General features: G+C 47.0%; 1 protein-coding gene across 1 annotated transcript in view; it reads left to right on the forward strand.

Annotated features, from left to right (window-relative positions):
- The window catches only part of OPHN1 (oligophrenin 1), an 86427-nt gene that overhangs the window by 65224 nt on the left and 11273 nt on the right, over positions 1 to 9930 (forward strand). The gene's annotated exons all lie outside the window — the stretch shown is intronic.

Consider the following 9930-nt stretch of genomic DNA (forward strand, 5'->3'; position numbering starts at 1 on the left):
CCCCCAGCCCCGGCTCCCCCCACCACTATTATGAGCAGTTACTAGCTGTCAAAATGACCAAAATGACAGCTGTTACTTGCTTTGTATTACACATTGGGAGCGGCTGTCAAAATGGAGCTGATCCTGTAAAAAACTGACATTTGCCTACAGTTTGCTTGCATGTATTGTTTCATTGTTTTTACTATTTTGTGACCTTTTGATCTGCATGTCAGGTCTATCCCTATAATGAGACAGCCTGAGGTGGTTCCCTCGGGCGGCACCCCATTGGGTCACATAGACACGGGAACACCTTTTCTAGCCAGAGCATCCCAGGTTGAGAATAGCTCTTAGCATTCTCGGACGCTCTGGCTGGCCTCCCACCCAGCTCACTGATGTCACTGGTTGCCAGGAGCTGAGCGGGACCCTCTGGCTGGAGTCTCACCCAGCTCACTGATGTCACTGGTTGCCAGGAGCTGAGCGGGACACTCTGGCTTGAGTCCCACCCAGCTCACTGACATCACTGGTTGCTAGGAGCTGAGCGGGACACTCTGGCTGGAGTCCCACCCAGCTCACTGATGTCACTGGTTGCCAGGAGCTGAGCGGGACACTCTGGCTGGAGTCCCACCTAGCTCATTGATGTCACTGGTTGCCAGGAGCTGAGCGGGGCACTCTGGCTTGAGTCCCACCCAGCTCATTGATGTCACTGGTTGTCAGGAGCAGAGCGGGACCCTCTGGCCCAGCTCCTGGCAACCAGTGATGTCAGTGAGCTGGGTGGGACACCAGACAGAGGTATCCTGCACCCCAAGTAACACCTAACCCAGATTACATTCATTACCAACAAACCCCACCCCTCAGTAATGCGCACAGCCATCACACACACACACCCTGGTAACGTGCACTGCCAGCACCCGCCCAAATGGAAGTGTAAGGGGTATAAAGGTACGAGAGCTGAACTTGTTGGGCAAAGACAAGCAGAGCTGCAAAGAATAATGAAGAAATCTAAATCTGCGTGCGCTGTGTTTACTCCTTGTAGTCTTTCTTATAACAGTGAAGCCGGTGGAGATCCGGTACATGGGCCAAAGATTACAATGACCTGCTGACAGATTTGCCAACTAATTCCAAAAATAGCAAAAGAAAAGTAAAATATTTTTTTATGAAAGCTAATAAGACGGACTCAGAACAAACAGAGCGCCCGTTAATGGCCTAAAGTTTGCTCTTTAAAATTCCTTCTACTGATACAGTGGAGGCAAAGGTAGAAGCACCCTGGAAATCTGATCTCCGGACAGAAGTACCCCACCCTTCCCAACCCCAATCTAGCCAATCCAATTAAATCCTAATAGAAAAGCTCCTTCTACTTACCCTAATCCATGGTCATGTGACTTCAGCGGAGTGATGATGTCACACGACCTGCCACGCTGGGTCACCAGTCTCCACTTCCAGAAGAGACCATGGCAAGGTACATGGCAGTGGGTGGGTGGGTAGGTCGGTGGGGGCGATGGACTTAGTGGAGTAGGAAAGGAGCGTTACAGTTTTAGACTGCAACATTCCCTAAATGTATCCCCCTACCCCTTTTCTTCATAACATAAAGGGATTTGCTTATGTAGTCTTCACGGATAACTGGGAAGAATGTAACTGATAAAAGTGCGACACAGGATACCTTTACAAGTCATTACCTTGTAAAAGTAGCAGTAAGGTCCTCACTGGGCTGCATGTAGCCTGTGCAGAGAGCAGAGTTGTGGGAAGAACCCAGCAGTCCTCACCCACTACAGGGGGGGTGGAGACAAGACCAGTGATCCTGCACAAGGAGAGAAAGCAGTGACCGGTCTTTATTACAGGAGGGGTTGCGGACAAGACCAGTCACCCTCCATAAGAAGAGAGAGCAGCAGTGACCGATCTTTATTACAGGAGGGGGCGGAGACCAGAGCAGTCACTCTGCACAAGGTTAGCAGAAGTGAGCGGTCTTTATTACAGGAGGGGGCAGAGACAAGACCAGTCACCCCGCACAAGAAGAGAGAGCAGCCGTGACCGGTCTTTATTACAGGAGGGGGTGCAGACAAGACAAGTCACCTTGCACAAGAAGAGAGCGCAACAGTGAACGGTCTTTATTACAGGAGAGAGCTGAGACCAGACCAGTCACCCTGTACGAGGAGAGAGCAGCAGTGACTGGTCTTTATTACAGGAAGGGGGAGGAGACCAGACCAGTCACCCTGCACAAGGAGAGAGCAGCAGTGAGCGGTCATTATTACAGGAAGCTCCGAGTCTCACACTGGATTACTGCACAGATCTGGAAGATATACACAAAGCTCACCGAGATTCGAGAAGAAAACACATGGTGACAATAAATGCTTATCCTGGAGTTCAGCTTTAGTAAGATGGGGAACATCTGACTGAGGGCATTAGTTGTCTTTTTATAAATGATCTCCAGCATAACTTGTGCATCCACCTGGCAGGTCTCGGAGTACGCCTTGTGTTATCATCCTCTGTCCATGTGTATAATTTGTACACTCTGCTGGTTCTTTGAGGGGAAAGAAAGACGCAATGTTTTTGGATTGCCACACAAATACTTTTAAAAATGTGATCTGACTTTCGTCTGACTGTTACAATAATGAATTTGTTCATTTGTCAGACGCTGCACTCAATAATTAACATTGCCATATCCATACCGAGCAAATGGGTTCAACTTTGAGGTCAATAATTGAAAAAAATTGTTACCCCTTAGTACACCTCCTTCACTGGCAGGCGCCTCAGCTGAACTCTTAGCATATCTGCTGAACAAATGGCGGTTAAGAGATGTTTTGGCCCCATTTTTACATACAATACGGTTCCACTTATATTTGTACAATGTATTAACAGTCAGTTTCACATCAGGCCAACCTGTTATCCAATGGAACCTAGACCTGTTATCCAACAGAGCCTAGACCTGTTATCCAACAGAGCCTAGACCTGTTATCCAATGGAACCTAGACCTGTTATCCAATGGAACCTAGACCTGTTATCCAATGGAACCTAGACCTATTATCAAACGGAACCTAGACCTATTATCTAATGGAATCTAGACCTGTTATCTAATGGAGCCTAGACCTGTTATCCAATGGAACCTAGACCTATTATCAAATGGAGCCTAGACCTGTTATCCAATGGAACCTAGACATGTTATCCAATGGAACCTAGACCTGTTATCCAATGGAACCTAGACCTGTTATCCAATGGAACCTAGACCTGTTATCCAATGGAGCCTAGACCTGTTATCCAATCGAACCTAGACCTATTATCCAATGGAAGGCTCTGACCTATTTGCTAAATCTAGACCCTTTTCTGTTCCGCCATGACTGTCCCCTGTGTAAAAAAGCCAGCTAACCTGTTATCCAATGGAGCCTAGACCTGTTATCCAATGGAACCTAGACCTGTTATCCAATGGAACCTAGACCTGTTATCCAATGGAACCTAGACCTGTTATCCAATGGAACCTAGACCTGTTATCCAATGGAACCTAGACCTGTTATCCAATGGAACCTAGACCTGTTATCCAATGGAACCTAGACCTGTTATCCAATGGAACCTAGACCTGTTATCCAATGGAACCTAGACCTGTTATCCAATGGAACCTAGACCTGTTATCCAATGGAACCTAGACCTGTTATCCAATGGAACCTAGACCTGTTATCCAATGGAACCTAGACCTGTTATCCAATGGAACCTAGACCTGTTATCCAATGGAACCTAGACCTGTTATCCAATGGAGCCTAGACCTGTTATCCAATCGAACCTAGACCTATTATCCAATGGAAGGCTCTGACCTATTTGCTAAATCTAGACCCTTTTCTGTTCCGCCATGACTGTCCCCTGTGTAAAAAAGCCAGCTCCATAAAGACATGGTGTGACCAGTTTGGTTTGGAGGAACTCAAGTGGTCCTGACCTCAACCCTACTGAACACCTTTGGGATGAATTCTAAAAAATAGGGATGCATCGATAGCGATACTAGTATCGGTGCCGATGCAGAGTATTTCCGCGAGTATTCGTACTAGCCCAAATGCTCCGATGACTAGCTCGATACCATTTCGGTAATTGGAAGCCGGGCAGCGAGTCATTACACGCTGCCCAGCTTCCTGATTGGCTGGGAAGCTTTCTCCATGCTCCCTCGTCCCTTGTGATGAAGGAACATGTAGCCGGCCAGTCAGGAAGCCAGGCAACGTGTCATTACACTCCCCCCAGCTTTCTGTTTGGCCAGAAAGCCGGCTTCATGCTCCCTGGTGACAAGGGAGCATGGAGCCTGCTTTCCAGCCAATCAGGAAGCCGGGCGCCATTTAATGACGTGTTGCCCGGCTTCCTGATTATCAATATACAGGATTTATATAGCGCCAACAGTTTCCGCAGCGCTTTGGCCAGCTTCTCGACCAATCTGCAAGCCGGGCAACGCGTCATTACACAGCGCCCGGCTTCCAGATTAGGCAGAAAGCCGGCTCCATGCTTCCTCGTCACTAAATGATTGCTGACCGGGAAGCCGGGTGGCGAGTCTTTAAACGCCGCCTGGCTTCCTTAATGGGACTTCCGGTATTGGTATTCGGTATCGACGAGTACCAAAAAACAAATATTGGTTCTCGATACCGAAAAGCCGGTATCAGTGCATCCTTACTTAAAATTGTAACGATTCTGACAGATCCACTTTAAGAAACATAATGAGGACTTAACCCCTCTACGCATGATATGATGGCAGGTGTGTTTGAGATATAAACTTAAAATTGGAGTCTGTTGCATTGTTTAATGATGGCCAATGATGAATGTATGTCAGTATAACCTTTCCATCGGTTTCATATTAGATTTCCTTTAAGGGGCTTGTAAAAGGATTTATTCTGCATCAGAAAGGAAGTCATCTCGCAGAGAAATTGCCTAGCAGCGCCATTGTTTGTTATTGGAAACATTTCAGTTTATATAGATTTTTAAGTGGATTCTTATTACAAATGTAACTGCAGCGAGGCCATGCCAAACAGCTGGAGTGTCTAGCTCGAGGAAAGTAAATGTTACAAGGATTGTCACTGACTTGAAGCTAAACTCCTGGAAGCTATAAAAAAAAAAAGAAATCAATATTTTTTTTTTTTTTTAAATGCAATAAATGTAAGAGCCTGAATTTGTACTGGGAATCAGCCTTTTGCAATCTCCTATACACCAAAGCTCTAAGACTAGGAGGCAGAGGAGCAGGATTGGAAGCCAGTATTGTGTGATACGTGCAGGAACTTGCTGCTAAATTAACAGAGAGATTACTTTATCAGTCTGCTGCTGCTCTTTCACTGTCCAGTCAGCAGGCTGGACAGCCAAACACCTTTGGGATGAATTGGAACCCCAATTGTGAGCCAGGTCTTCTCATCCAACATCAGTACCTGACCTCCCAAATGGGCACAAATTCCCACAGGCAAAGACACCATTGTAGTCCTCAACTGTAAGTAGTGTCATCCATTTAGATATGCTATGAGGCAGAGCTGTATACATCTCGGCACTAGATGGGCAGAAATTCAAAACCTTCAGCAGATAATACAATCCCCATTTATGTATTCAATTTGTGTATTTAGCAGTTGGCCTGGAGTTAATACATTGTATATTCTATTTTTGTTTGTATGGGGTTTCTCTGGATGCTGTGTTTTGATATTGCCGGGGCTGTCCCTTTTTAATAAGGCAGCTTGAGGTTGTTGCTTTAGGCGGCATCTCTTAGGGTCATGTGGGAGGGCGGCAGGCAGAGCGGCATGGCCGCTCTCCTGCACAATGTTTGCGGTATGCCTGCTGCCCCTTTTCCAGCCAGAGAAGCCCAGGATAAGAGCCAGGCGGAGTGATGTGTCGGGCCATACACATCTCCCTGCTCGGCTCTTAGCAACCTGGGACGCTTTGGCCTGCACTCTGTCCATTCTGGCAACCAGTGGGCAGGACGCTGGCCATTGTGTCCCAGGTTTCTAAGAACCGTGCAGGGAGATGCAGAGCCTGCTCTCTCGTGTCTGGAGGCGCTGTCTCCTCTACCCCACCTCCCGCTGCTCTGATTGTGTGCAGTGCACCACCAGCATCACCCCCCCCCCCCTGGCCAAATGGCTAGGGGCACCCCTTCTGGATACTGCAGTCTAAAAACAATGAACAGAGGTGTCCCCTGCACGCCATACAGCAATCTGAACCTATTGATGCTTGAAATAGCAATGGTGCTTGCAGTGATGTCCTCGGATGGCGCCTGCAAATCCAGAGATAATAGTCATGAAGATCACCTATGGTATGGAGGAACTCGAGTGTCCTGCACAGAGCCCTGACCGTAACCCTACTGAACACCTTTGGGATGATTTGGATTGTGAGCCAGGTCTTCTCATTTGGTCTCCCCTCCAAATGATGGCGTTCAGGTGTCTCCAGTGAAGGTTCTGGTAATACTCCATCACACAAAGACATCGTAGACATTTGTGGTCTTCCAGCCTTGTGGTCAGAGTTAGGTGAAAACCCTTTTCTGTTCCACCACCACTGTCCCCTGTGTACAAAGCCAGCTCCATAAAGACATGATTTGACCAGTTTGATATGGAGGAACTCAAGTGTCCTACACACCTTTGGAGTGAATTGGTACTTCCGATGGTGAGCCAGGTCTTCTCATCCAACATCATTACCTGACCTCACAAATTGGACAAATTCCCACAAGCACCCTCCAAAACCTTGTGGAAAGTCTTCCTAGGAGAGTGGAGGTTGTTGTAGCTGCAAAGGATGGCCAACTCCATATTGTAGGCCATGTGGAAGGGGCAACTCCATATTAATGGAAAGCCTTTGCAGAAAAGTGGGGGATGTTATAGCCACAAAGGGGGGAAACTTCATATTAAAGACCATTGGGGGAGCAAGTCCATGTGAATGTCCATGGGGTGGTGGGCAACTCCAAAATAATGGCCATGGAGGCGGAAGCAACTCCATATCAATAGCCATGGTTAAAGCAATGGAGGTCCATCTGAGATGGTTGAGTCTGCAAACTTTTATCCATATAACGTACATGCAAGCACCTTCAGGAATCTTTTAAGATATTAATAACATTTCAAAATTAAATTTCAATATTTTTCAATGTTCCGTAAAATAATCTCGGGTGATGCCACTATGGAGGTCCTCGTTCAGGCACAACGCTTTACCCTGGTCTCCCAACTGCATTGTCACGTGGGCTTCCGATGGAGACAACGGTATCTCTATGCATATTTTAGGAATTTATTCAACGTTTCCCTTGAAAGTGGACTCAGTGGCAAGGCTCGCTTATTCATTGTTCCCCCAGCATAAAAGTACCCGTGGGGATGGAATGGATAATATCCTTACCTTTCCCGGACTTGTCATCCTCCTGCCGGCAAGACCATTTTGAATGACGGGTAGCCCAAAATCTTGCACAGTGCAGGATCATCTTCTGGGCTACTCAACAATCTCCAAGATCTGGCCAGAAAGGGTTATGACGTTACCCTCGCCTAGGCACCGAGGAAGTCAGGGACAGGCAAGTACTGTATATTATCTAATAATATTCCACCTACAGGTTTTATTTAGCATTTTCGGGAGGGGGGAGAGTAATAAGCGTCCCTTATGACCGAGTTGAAGACCCGCTTTAAGCTCATATTCGCGGCACGCAAAAAATTAAATTGCCCGCTGCGGCATTCACACATCTACGTTTTAATAATTCATAACAGACGGAAACTCTCAAAGTTCAGCAGCTGTGCACAGTTTGAAGAAACTATTTGTTTTTTTTTCAGCGGCCACCAGATGGAGTGTTGGCTCAGGGAACCATGTTGGGTTACGTAAAGCTTTTACAAATATGTTCAACCGAAGAAAAAAAAAGCGGCGACCAGAGCGGACGGAATTATTTTGTACATTTTGTTTTCCGTTTTTAAATCAAGTTAATTGAAGATTTGTCTCTGAACTAGCTGTAAGTTCGCTTCGCACGCTGTGCAGACGATGTTTAATATATGTCCTGGATCAGCTGGATGGGGAAACTCTAAATTACAACGTTTGGAACTTTGGGGCATAACGAGGGTTTTGAAACTTCCTCTCTTCCGCCCACAGGCGCTGCGCTCCTCGGTCGGAAGCACATGCGAAATCTCGCTAACACCCAATGATTAACTCCTTTTTCAAGGTTTAACGAAGACTAAAAAAGGAAAAGTCCCCCGTTTTAGTATTGGTTCTTATGAAAACGTGGCGTCTTGCCTCTTGAGTGAATAGCAAAGTCTGGGGCTCCGGACCCAAGTTGTGGAACGTTAAAAGGGAAATTTTTTATTTCTCAGCCCTCTCCCCACCCATTGATTCTGCCGGTAGGTCTGTTTTTAATAAGGTGACAACACTGTTGCCTCCGCAGTGAAATAGCAGCAGTGTTGTCACTCTAGTCTTAGATGGACATGGAGTTTTAAGTGCATCATTGGTAACCACCAAACATGTTGCAATTTCTACTTTTTTATTACAGCAAAAAACATTTCAACCTTATGAATAAGAGCTGGCAGTGGTAGGCACCCCTGGCAGGGTTATATGGTTTGTCCCAACCCCTGTAACTATCACTTTTGTTCTTGTAATGTTAATGGTGGACCATGCCCAATGGCATCACAAGGGGGGTGCGGCCTGCACCGGGTGACACCAAAATGACTGATAGTCCTTTTGGTGTAACCCCCTGTTAAAAATCGGGCACTTGCTCATGAAACGAGAGAGAGAGAGGGGGTGACCCAGTTGCATACCTGCATACCTGATCCCGTCGGATCAATATCCCCTCCTCTCTTTGCTGGCGTCCATCACCAAAATGGCTGCTGGCATTGAAGTAAATCACAGCACATGCATGATGACGTCACACCACGGATGTCATAACGCATGCACGGCGGCTGCACAGAGTGACACCCACCCTGGTGCCCCTACTGACCATGCCTGCTCGATGTGTGTTGGCATGGACGTTGTATAGCCTCAGATAGGTGCTCATGTAACAATTGGGGGACAGTTGTCACTCTTTGAAGGGAAGTGCCTGATGAAGGACCTCCATGGCAGGATCAGCGAGTTTTATTTAATTAAAAGCGGTAGATTTCATAGGATTAAAGCTGAACTGTTTGTCTTGTGCAGTTATGATATAGTCTAACCCACAGATGCAGGTAAGATGGGCGTGCCTGGCTTGGCACGATGAACACTAAATCTTTGGCATCATTATTGTGCAAGCACACTTCAAAGGAAAGGAAGAAGACAAGCATTCACGTATACATCTAAAGTAATCCAAACCCAATTACTGAAATCTATTTTTCCTTCCCTGGTTCCCTCCTCATTCATTACATACCTTACTTTAGACCCAATGACCTCATCGCTGGTCTCTGTGCTTCTCGATGCAATGCAGGCAGATCATGGTTGGTTGGTAGGGGCACGTAGGGTGCTGTGCATGGCTTCCTGAAAACATCACAGCACCCTGTCTCAGTACACCCCTCATGGGCCCTCATGGAAGCTGTGGGCTGGCCCTTAGGAGGAGATGGTGCAAGCAGTGGGCTGGCTCTTAGGGGGAGTTATGCAAATATCAGAATGCCTTGGTGAAAGGGGCAGGCCAGCGACAGTCAGGCTAAGGGAGGAGATAAGTCTAGATAATGCTGGACGTCCTCCAGTCAGGAAATGAGGCGGAGCTCTATCTGACCTGCTGCAGCTTCTAATGCACATTGTGAGAAGCTCCCAGTGTGCAGTGATAGAGGAAGAGGAGAGGAGCCGGTACAAGTACAAGTGTGCAAGACTGATGGACGGAGGTCAGATATAAGACTGAAGGTGAAGGACGGAGGTCAGATATAAGACTAAAGGGAAGGACGGAGGTCAGATATAAGACTGAAGGGAAGGACGGAGGTCAGATACAAGACTGAAGTGAAGGTCGGAGGTCAGATATAAGCCTGAAGGGAAGGACGGAGGTCAGATATAAGACTGAAGGGAAGGACGGAGGTCAGTTATAAGACTGAAGGGAAGGACGGAGGTCAG

This window comes from Nanorana parkeri, unplaced genomic scaffold (assembly GCF_000935625.1).
Source record: "Nanorana parkeri isolate BGI_ZX_2015 unplaced genomic scaffold, ASM93562v1 scaffold171, whole genome shotgun sequence".
In the NCBI taxonomy this organism is placed as follows: Eukaryota; Metazoa; Chordata; class Amphibia; order Anura; family Dicroglossidae; genus Nanorana; species Nanorana parkeri.